Source organism: Cetorhinus maximus, unplaced genomic scaffold (genome assembly GCF_964194155.1).
Source record: "Cetorhinus maximus unplaced genomic scaffold, sCetMax3.hap1.1 HAP1_SCAFFOLD_578, whole genome shotgun sequence".
Classification (NCBI taxonomy): Eukaryota; Metazoa; Chordata; class Chondrichthyes; order Lamniformes; family Cetorhinidae; genus Cetorhinus; species Cetorhinus maximus.
The window spans coordinates 161,908-172,999 of NW_027596520.1; the positions used below are offsets into that span (position 1 = coordinate 161,908).

Sequence of the window (11,092 nt, forward strand, 5' to 3'; positions counted from 1 at the left end):
TGGATCCTCCAAGCTTTTCCTTTTGTTGTTTTGAGGATTTTCAGCTCTATTCCCCTCATTCAGATCAATCCAACTGGAGGTTTCAGTCCAGTTTAATCGAACCAGGTTTAGAATGAGATGTGATGAAAATTTGCTTTTTTATATAAATTTGGATAGCTTGAATTTCCAAGCAATGGTGGGATGTGACACCCAGCTTTCAGAAACTAAGCTGAAGTGTTAATTTTTTTCAAAAGGTTACTGATAAATTAGTACTAAAGTTTTATATTATGAAAAGTGAAGTTGCAACAAGATATGGGAACAATGGAATTTACCTGTAGAGAGGATGAGGCTGAGTCAGTATTGAAGACATCCTAAGATCTTTCATAAATGTGAGAAGCCTCCAGCCTCTGCATCAAGTTCCTGTCTAAAGGAACCAAGGATGTGTCAACTCGTATTGAATTCTCCTGTCCAGGTGGTGTTGCTTTGCCTGGGTCTGTACAAATCTGTTTTTTAACTGTTGCCTTAATGAAGGTGTCACTGGGAGCCAGATTAATCAGAATTTTGGGAGTTCTTATAGTAATTTGTAGACATAATGGATGTGCTTAATCTTTTCTTTAAATGTTTACATTTTTATCTAAACCTCCTGAATTTGTGGCAGTCTTTGCTGTTCCTGAATTCCGGGCACTGATCTCAAAATAAAATACTAATTGCAAAACAGTTGAGTGCCTAATCAAGTTTCCCTCGTAGATTTGATCCACCTGACTAGCATCATCTGCCACATCATAACATTCCCTTCATTCCCCAAAATAAATCCATCTGTCTCCAATGTACTCGGTGACTGAGCATTCACAGCTCTCTGGGATAGAATCCCAAACATTCACCACCTGCTGTATGAAGTAATTCCCTGTCACATTAATCTTAAGTGACCCCCTGACCTGAGATGCCTACCCCTAATAATCAACTCTCCTCCGGCTGGGGGGAAGCAGCCTCTTCACACTGATCCTGTCCATCCCCCTCAGAATTGTTTTCAGGGGATGGGATGACTTCATTGTTAACCCCTGTGGAGAACATTCTCATTTCAGATCAGTTCTTCATTCCTTCACCTGATTCTTTCAGATGATTGGAGATTTCCTCATCTACACCACCCACCTGAACCACACCCCAGAGTATCATGGATCTGTCATTGTGAGAACGAATGGAGCTGTCGTTCCCATTGAGTGTCGTTATTTGAGGTGAGAATCTTTATTCGCTTTGTCAATAAGATCTACAGCTGCTGGTGGTCTCTGAATATGTCCTAAAATGACTCCCCTGCCTTTCCAGGAAGGGCAATGTGAGCAGTGACCCCATCAAGCCCACCTGGATCCCATTCAGCTCCACCAAGTCTGGAGAAGGGCATCTGTCATTCTCTCTGCGCCTAATGAATGGTATGTGATGGGTGGATGGGGAGTGATTTCCTGTAGTCACTCACTGGGAGTTACAGCCACTGTCTCTAACCCTTGTCCTCTTGTACTTCAGGTGACTGGCTTACAGAGCGCACTTCGACTGTCTACTACCTGGGTGAGCTCATTCACATTGAGGCCTCTGTTTCAATGATCAACCACATGCCCCTGAAGCTCTACATTGACCGCTGTGTAGCTACACTGAGCCCAGACAAGGACTCCACCCGGAGATACAGCTTCATTGACCACAATGGGCAAGGATCTCTCTGCTTTCTCCAGCTGGTCCCATCTCAATGGCTTCACTTGATTCACTTCCTGTCCCTTTTTAATCTTTCTTCAGTTGCCTCCTGGACAGCAAAGCTGAGGACTCCTTTTCAACCTTTGTGTTGCCAAGAGACGAGCGGGAGCTGGACAAGCTCCGCTTTGACCTGGATGTGTTCCGTTTCCTTGGAGATGACCGTTCCTTGGTAAGAGGAAGCTGATCATTGGGGTCTCCATGTTGGGAGGGAGTCACTGAATCATGACTTGTGTTGAATGTGTCCCTCAGATTTTCATCACCTGTCACCTGAAAGTTGCTCCATTGGATCAGAGGGATTCCAGGAACAAAGCTTGTACTTTCCAGAAGGTGCAGAATGTGTCAGTTCCCCCTCTCTCTCCCTCAGGGATGTTGTGTGGGGATGTGATGCACAACCTGGTTGATGGGCTCTTTCTCTTGTTTAGCTGCACCCCATTGGAGGAATCGAGCATTGACATTTGTGCCTGTTGCCATGTGGGTAACTGTGGTGCCACAAGGGAGTTGTGGTTAGGTCCCAGAGGAAGGAGAGATCTTGTACCTGAAGCTGGTGGGACATTGATCCTCTAGATGTTGGACGTCCCCCTTTCCCCTCTCTAACTGGAATGTTTGATGTTGCAGAGAGTGAAGCTGGATTGAAGTGGGAGGGTGAGGCCTCACTTGGACCCCTGCAGGAGATGAGAAGTGGTATCGCACACTCCTGCAGAAACAACAGGTCAGCTTTGACCTTGGCAAGGTAGTCCAAGGTCGCAACACATCAAGTAGTAGATTTAATGCTACGCACATTTCTGGATACAATCTTTACACCCATTTTAAAGCATTTAGTGTCTTACCAAACCTGTTGTCTCTGAGAGTCCGAGGCCTTTGGTCTGCTCCTGCATACCCATAGTGTTCACAAATTGCCTCACTTTGGATAGGCTGAGGAAACTGTCCTGAACCTCCCCATTGGAGATGTTCTGCTCAGGTGGCATCTGGGGTTTCGTGTAGAGGACGGGATTTGAAATGTCCTCTGTTGGAGAAGCTTCTCCAATCCTCTCCCCCTCTGGGGCGTTGCTGCTCCCGGCTTCCGGGAGCTGGGGTGCGCTGAGCGCTTCACTGCTCCCAGATTGCTGGGGTTGGGGTGAGCTGGCCTCTTCAGGTTGTGGGCAAAGTCGGGGTGCGCTGGTCTCCTCATTGTCGCCAATGTTCTGGAGCTCGGGTGTCTCGTCCTCCAACTCCCTAGAGCTTTTCCGCTTCTTCTGTAGGTGCCGCCCTTACCTTTCTTCGTCTGAAGAGCAGCTGTCCTTGTCATCCGTCTCGGATGGGAGACGCCTCTTGCCACTTGTCTGGGAAGTGGCTTGGTCCCTTCTTAGCCCCTTCTTCCTTTTGGCTCTCTTCACCAGCTGCCACTCCCCCTGCTGATTTTCCGCTGCTTCCTCCTCCATTGATTCGCTCTCCTGAGGAGTGGGAGGTTCAGGGGGCAGTGCTGTTGATTGGCTGTCTGCTGCCTCAATCTTATCCTCCACCTTGTCTCTCTCTGTGTCCTCCTTTGTCCCGTTGCTCTCACTGGGGGCCATGGTGTTTGGAGTGTTACAAGAGTCCTTGGTAGTAGTGACACGAAGCATTTCTTCTGCTTCCCCCTCATTGGCGTTGGCTGCCCGTGCATAAGTGAGGCAGCGTTTGGGGCAGGTCCTGTAGAGGTGACCTGCCTCGCCACACAGGTTGCAGCACTTAGTCTGTTTTCAGTCCTTTGTCTGGTGCCCTTCCTGTTTGCAGTTCTTGCAGAGGGAGGCGCTGCAGTTGGCCGCCACATGACCAGACTTGCCGCATGAGTGACAAAGTTTGGGTTGTCCAGCGTAGACCAGGTAGCCACGGCTTCCCCCGATAGCAAATCTGGAAGGAGGGTGGAAGACGGCTCCCTTACCGTCGGTCTTGAGCGTGACCTTAACCTGGCGATGGCTGGTCCAAATCCCGAAGGCGTCTCTAACCTCGGTGCAGCTCCCAACCTTGTCGACGTACCTGGCGAGGAAGGTGAACACGTCGGCGACAGGGACTTAGGGGTTGTAGAGATGCAACGTCACCACACGGTCCCGTTGCAACGGCAGAGCAAAGAGCGGCTCCACCGTCAGGATCTTCATCTCCGGCTGGTCTCTCTTCTTCTCGAACACCTTCAGGAACTTGACGCAGGCAGCAACATTCCTGAAGGTCACGTCGAAATATCCAGCGCTGGGGAAGTCTTGCAGGGAGTAGATCTCCTCCGCTTCCAATCCAAACGCCTTCAACAGGATCCGCTTGATGAAGAAGGCCCGATCCATGGGTGCTCCTCCTTCACTGTCCTTCACTGTCACCCGAACGGTGTTACGTACCCCCTGGTTTGGGGCTCCTTTGGTTTTAGCCGTCGCTTCACTACAACTGATCTTAGCCAAAAGGCCGAGAAGCGATAACCCAGAAACCCATGCGCCCGTCCCGTCTTCCTCGGCCTCCGGCTTCACCGTCCGTTTTGCTGCGTGTGGCCGAACACGGGCTGAAGACCCGACAGCCAGCATTGAGCATCAGGACCTTTCTTGCTTGATGCTGCCTCCCTGAAGCAGCGCCTGCAACAGCTTCAAAACCCAACAGGGGGCATCGTCCAGTCCCGGGCTCCGCCCTGACAAGCAGCACAAGTGCACACCAGCAGCAGCCCTGCAGTTGTACCAATATCCAACAGGGGGCATTTTCCAGTCCAGGATTCCACCCTGACAAGCAGCACAAGTGCACACCAGCAGCAGCCCTGCAGTTGCACCAAAATCCAACAGGGGGCATTGTCCAGTCCCGGGCTCCACCCTGACAAGCAGCACAAGTGCACACCAGCAGCAGCCCTGCAGTTGCACCAATATCCAACAGGGGGCATCGTCTAGTCCCGGGCTCCACCCTGACAAGCAGCACAAGTGCAAACCAGCAGCAGCCCTGCAGTTGCACCAAAATCCAACGGGGGGCATCATTCAGATATAAAAACAAAGAACTGCGGATGCTGGAAATCCAAAACAAAAACAGAATTACCTGGAAAAACTCAGCAGGTCTGGCAGCATCGGTGGAGAAGAATAAAGTTGACGTTTCGAGTCCTCATAACCCTTCAACAGAACTGAGTAAAACTAGGAGAGGGGTGAAATATAAGCTGGTTTAAGGTGGGGGGGTGGGGGGAGAGAAGTCGGGCGGGGGGGGGAGGGTGTGGTTGTAGGGACAAGCAAGCAGTGATAGGATCAGATAACCAAAAGATGTCAGAGACAAAAGAACAAAGAGGTGTTGAAGGTGGTGGTATTATCTAAACGAATGTGCTAATTAAGAATGGATGGGAGGACACACAAGGTACAGCTCTAGTGGGGGTGGGGTGGGGTGATATAAGACTAACAGGGCATAAAAGGTATAAATTTAAAAATAATGGAAATAGGTGGGAAAAGAAAAATCTATATAAATTATTGGAAAAAATAAAAGGGAGGGGGAAGAAACGGAAATGGGGGTGGGGATGGGGGAGGGAGTTCAAGATCTAAAGTTGTTGAATTCAATATTCAGTCCGGAAGGCTGTAAAGTGCCTAGTTGGAAGATGAGGTGCTGTTCCTCCAGTTTGAGTTGGGCTTCACTGGAACAATGCAGCAAGCCAAGGACAGACATGTGGGCAAGAGAGCAGGGTGGAGTGTTAAAATGGCAAGCGACAGGGAGGTTTGGGTCATTCTTGCGGACAGACCGCAGGTGTTCTGCAAAGCGGTCGCCCAGTTTACGTTTGGTCTCTCCAATGTAGAGGAGACCGCATTGGGAGCAACGAATGCAGTAGACTAAGTCAGAGGAAATGCAAGTGAAATGCTGCTTCACTTGAAACGGGTGTTTGGGCCTTTGGACGGTGAGGAGAGAGGAAGTGAAGGGGCAGGTGTTGCATCTTTTGCGTGTGCATGGGGAGGTGCCATAGGTGGGGGTTGAGGAGTAGGGGTGATGGAGTGGACCAGGGTGTCCCGGAGGGAACGATCCCTACGGAATGCCGCCAAGGGGGGTGAAGGGAAGGTGTGTTTGGTGGTGGCAGAACTGTTTTTGAAGGTAGCAGCATCAGAACAGATGCGACGGACGCAAAAGAACTGAGAGAATGGGATGGAGTCCTTACAGGAAGCAGGGTGTGAGGAGCTGTAGTCAAGGTAGCTGTGGGAGTCGGTAGGCTTGTAATGGATATTGGTGGACAGTCTATCACCAGAAATTGAGACAGAGAGGTCAAGGAAGGGAAGGGAAGTGTCAGAGATGGACCATGTGAGAATGATGGAGGGGTGGAGATTGGAAGCAAAATTAATAAATTTTTCCAGTTCCCGACGAGAGCATGAAGCAGCACCGAAGTAATCATCGATGTACCGGAGAAAGAGTTGTGGGAGGGGGCCGGAGTAGGACTGGAACAAGGAATGTTCCACATACCCCATAAAGAGACAGGCATAGCGGGGGCCCATGCGGGTACCCATGGCCACACCTTTTATTTGGAGGAATTGAGAGGAGTTAAAGGAGAAATTAAAGTTAAAGGGGGCATCACTCAGTCTGGCACCAATGAGCCTGTCCTGCCACTCAGCACAAGTTCAGTTCAACCAGATCAATGATGGAAAGCAGGACAATGCTCTGAATGACTTTTTCTTCTTTTCAGTTTCCCTTTCACCCTGTAGAGGGCAAAACTGCACCATTCCTGAAGACGCTGCAATACCAGGTCGATGTGTGGAATGGACGGAGAAAGATCCTGTTCCATCTCCCTGCTCCAAAAATAAATTTAATATTTGGTCCCCAGATAAAGGACGTATCGGATATTAAACTGATAAGAACAGATTTTTTTTTGAAAAATATACTTTATTCATAAAATATCTGGAGGAACATTCCAAAACATTTCAAAATCACCATCACAAAACTACAATCAGATTCAACTTTTACACATTGATCACAAGGTGCATCGATACAATCAATGAATATTACAATCATTTCAATATGGTCAATGCAGACAATCAGACAAAAGTATTGGAGTTATCAACATACATCATGTTGCTCTCTGAGGTGCTTCAATATAATTAGTATTCACTGCAGACATTCATTTGGAGCTGTACAGCCCGAGGGGCTCTCAACATTTCCCAGTCCCTGGGTGCACTGTGGCAGAAAGGTCTTAGACAGCGACCCTTCCCCATTGCGCCTTTGCGGTGGCTGCCCCAAGCTTTAGTGCGTCCCTCAGCACGTAGTCCTGGACCTTGGAACGTGCCAGTCTGCAACACTCGGTCGGGGACAACTCTTTGCGCTGGAAGTCCAACAAGTTTCAGGCAGACCAAAGAGCGTCTATCACCGACGTCCAGACCTTCTTTGCAAAGGCACAACCACAAGGAGGTGAACAACGGTCTTGTCCCCACCACAGCCACCTCAAGGGGAACGTGCAGAGGGGGTGAGACTCCTGCCGTGTTGTGGAATCCCTCCCCAAATCTCATTTTGAGAGCACATCCACCATGTTTGTCCAGACTCTCCCATGTACTGTCATCAAAGCCCTTTGTAATGGAGGACAGGAAGGACTGGGACTCCGTACTGTCTGTGGGCTTCACGTCATACAATCCGACATAAAAGGATTTGCTGATCCTCAAAATGTCGGACTGCGATGACTTTACTGAGCCGTCTTCTTCCTTCAGGCTGCTGATCACAGAGCTCTCTCTGTGTACCTTTTGGAAGAAGAAACGTGAGCACGTCTCATCCTGCTCCACGGAGCGGACTCTGGAACGGAAGATGATCTTGGAGGCCTCCGAGGCAAAGAGCGAGGCTTGCTGGCTCTTCACCTATTGGAGTTCCTCCTTGACATCCACCCCCATCGACTGCAGCTGGAGCAGGTTTTTCTGGAGACAGGAAACGTTCCCCCAGCCTCTCCCTCTCTCTCTTGCCTTCTGAATACCTTTGAGGGTGAAAACCTCTTCATGTTACTAACAAAAACACATGAACATATGAATTAGCAACAGGAGTCGGCCTCTCAGCCCTTCAAGCCCACTTTGCCACTCAATAAGCTCCCGGCTGATCTGATCGTAACCTCATTTCCACATTACCCCCTACCCTCGATAACCTTTCACCCACTTACTTCCCAATAATTAAAAATATTCAACGATTCTGCTTCCATCGCCTGTTGAGGAAGATAATTCCAAAGTCTCACGACCCTCTGAGAGAAAAGAATTTCCCCTCACCTCTGTCTTAAACAGTGGCCCCAAATACAAGATTCTCCCACAAGAGGAAACATCCTCTCCACATCCACCCTCTCAAGGCCCCTCAGCTTCTTGTATGTTTTAATCAGGTCGCCTCTTACTCTTCTGAACTACAGCAGATACAGGCCTAGCCTGTCCAATCCTTCCTCATAAGGCAATCCGCCCAATCCAGGTACTAGTTGGGTAAACCGTATCTGAATGGCTTCCAACGCATTGACATTCTTCCTCAAATAAGGAGACCAATAGTGTACACAGTGCTCCAGATGGGGTCACACCAATGCCCTGAATAACTGAAGCATCAGCTCTCTACTTTTCTATTCAACAGTGAGGCCCGAGTGCGCAGGCGCAACTGTTGCTGACGCCTTTCCAGTCAGCGGAAGGAGTTACAGTATTTTCAGTGGTAGCAATAGAATCAACATCAGTGCTGCCTCTATTAAATAGCTCAAGGAACGCTGCTTATGGAAAACAAAGAAAAGATTGCTTTCTATTATTCTGCCTGATTGCGTTGGTTGATCTTAGATTTTTCCTTTCTGATTGTGCAATTTAATTAACGGTAACTCGAAGCATAACCATACCAGTGCACTTTCAAACGCTATTTGGGCCCAATTTCCAGATGACAGTCGAACCGGAATTGTCCCGGCCTGTTTCTGTGCTGTAAACTTGTGTGCAGACGACTGAGATGATATTTACACCAGGGAATGGAAAGAAACATTAAAGAATTTCAAGACATCAGCAAAAAAAATGTCAATGTGAAAAGCTAAGACACTGATGTGAGGGGGGCAGTGAGACAACTGAAAACAAAGAGGACATGTCGCTAAAGTCTGAATTTAAAATAGAAAATTCTGGTCAAACAGGTTAGGGACAGTTGCAAAAAACAACACAGCTTCCCCCCCTCCCCCACCCACCCAGCCAAAAGCTGTTTACAGAATGTCTGTGAAAAGAGCTACGCAGAGATTTAAAGAGACACTCCATTCAGCTGACTAAAAGTATCTTCACTTACATCAGTATAGCTCCAAACTCACGATCCAGCTCCATTTTCTCCTGTGCTTCACTTGCTGACTCTGTAGCCTCTCAAGCAGAAGGTTGTGGGTTCAAATCTCACTCCAGAGATTTGTGCACTTAATCCAAGCTGACAGTCCTGTTGGAGGAGATCGGAAATCAAGGCTTTAACAAGTAGCTGAAAAAGATCCCAGGTACGATTCAAGCTGGGGAATTCTCCCTGGTTTCCTGCTGAACATTTATTCTTCAACCAACATCAGTTAAAAGAGGTTATTTGTCATTATCCCGTTGTTGTATATGGGTCCTTGCTGGGTACAAAATAACTGCCACACTTACAACAGCAAAACACATTTCAACACTTCAAAAGTGCTTCATGGAGTAAAGTGTTTGGAATATTCAGTAATGAGCAGAAACAGAATATCTCTGTGATAATACACACAGAAAATGATGGAAATACACAGCAGGTTTTCAGCCTCTGTGTGGAGTAACAGAGTTAACGTTTCAGGTTGTGATGAAAGGTCATTCACCTGAAAAGTTCACTCAGTTTCTCTCTCCAAAGTGATCAAGGTAAGCATCAAGAGGTTTTTCATCCTCAAAGGCACCCAGAAATCTAGAAAGGAACAGAGGGAAATGTCCCGACTCCAGAAAAACATGCAGAATCTGCTCTGGCTGCAGTCGATGGGGGTCGATGTCAAGGAGGAACTCCAAGAGGTGAAGAGCCAGCAAGCCTCGCTCTTTGCCTCGGAGGCCTCCAAGATCATCTTCTGTTCCAGGGACTAAGGCCCTTGAGTCCTTCGAGAAGAGTAAAACTCCTGGAAGCGACGGCTTGCTGGCGGAGTTGTATTGGGCTCTGTGGGACTTGATCGGCCCAGACCTGCTAGGAGTGTACGAGAGTATGCTCCTGGCCGGTAGTATGTCAGAATCCATGAGGAAAGGCATCATCACCCTCATCTACAAGCACAAGGGGGGAAGGGAGGAAAGGGAGGAAATTAGAAATTGGTGACCCATTTCACTGTTGAATGTGGACTATAAGATTCTGTCCAAGGTCATCGTCAATCGGGTCAAATCCGCTCTGGAATTGGTGATCCACCCTGACCAGACCTGCACTGTGCCGGGCAGGAAGATCTTTGACAGCCTGGCGCTGCTCAGGGATACGATTGCCTATGTACAGGACAGGGGTGTGGATACCTGCCTCATCAGCTTGGATCAGGAGAAGGCCTTTGACAGAATATCGCACACCTACATGGTGGATGTGCTCTCCAAAATGGGGTTTGGGGACGAAATTCGCAACTGGATCCAACTGCTCTACACTAACATCAGTAGCGCAGTCTCAATCAATGGGTGGGAAACAGATAGCTTTCCGATGAAATCTGGAGTCAGGCAGGGCTGTCCTCTCTCGCCTGTCCTTTTCGTGTGTTGCATAGAACCCTTTGCCGAGTCCATCAGGAAGGATCCGGGCATAAGAGGAGTGACGATCCCAGGCAGTGGAGGCACTCAAGTCAAAGCCTCCCTGTACATGGACGACGTCGCCGTCTTCTGCTCGGATCCGCTGTCGGTGCGCAGACTGATCCACATCTGCGACCAGTTTGAACTAGCCTCGGGAGCCAAGGTAGATCGTGGGAAGAGCGAGGCCATGTTCTTTGGGAACTGGGCTGACCGATCCTTTGTCCCCTTCACCGTCAGGGCTGACGGCCTGAAGGTGCTGGGGATATGGTTCGGAGGGTCCGGGGCATGTGTTAGAAACTGGAAGGAATGAGTGGCAATGGTAATAAGAGCACTGGGCATGCACCCAAACCCATTCTTAGGAAGGATGAGTGCCCATGAGTAGCATGTTGGCATGGGTCAGTGTGGAGAACAGTTAGGGGCTGGCCATCCCTCATGGACCTCAGGGGTGTTACAGTCAGTGGCAGCTGCCAATGATGCCGAAGTTCGCCAAGGGGGTGAGCCCTGGCTGCATGGACTGAGTGCCTTGCGGGTCGAGTGCCACGAATCGGATGTGCCCTGCGAGATGGTCCTCAGCTGGGGTTGGACTGGCTGCAATGGCGCTGCAGGTAGAGAGTGGACTCACTGCTCCTCTATACTTTCAGGAGAAGACATCCCATAACAATATTGAGAGGTCACAGACTGGCGGGGAACCCCACACCTCCTCATCCTCACTCACTATAAGCAGAAGGCCTTGGAACTCG

The 11,092-nt window shown here is 49.1% G+C and overlaps 1 pseudogene; it reads right to left on the minus strand.

Annotated features, from left to right (window-relative positions):
- Positions 1-6,360: 6,360 nt before the first annotated feature.
- LOC144674175 (U2 spliceosomal RNA) lies at positions 6,361-6,531 on the minus strand (annotated as a pseudogene).
- Between the last annotated feature and the right edge of the window lie 4,561 nt (positions 6,532-11,092).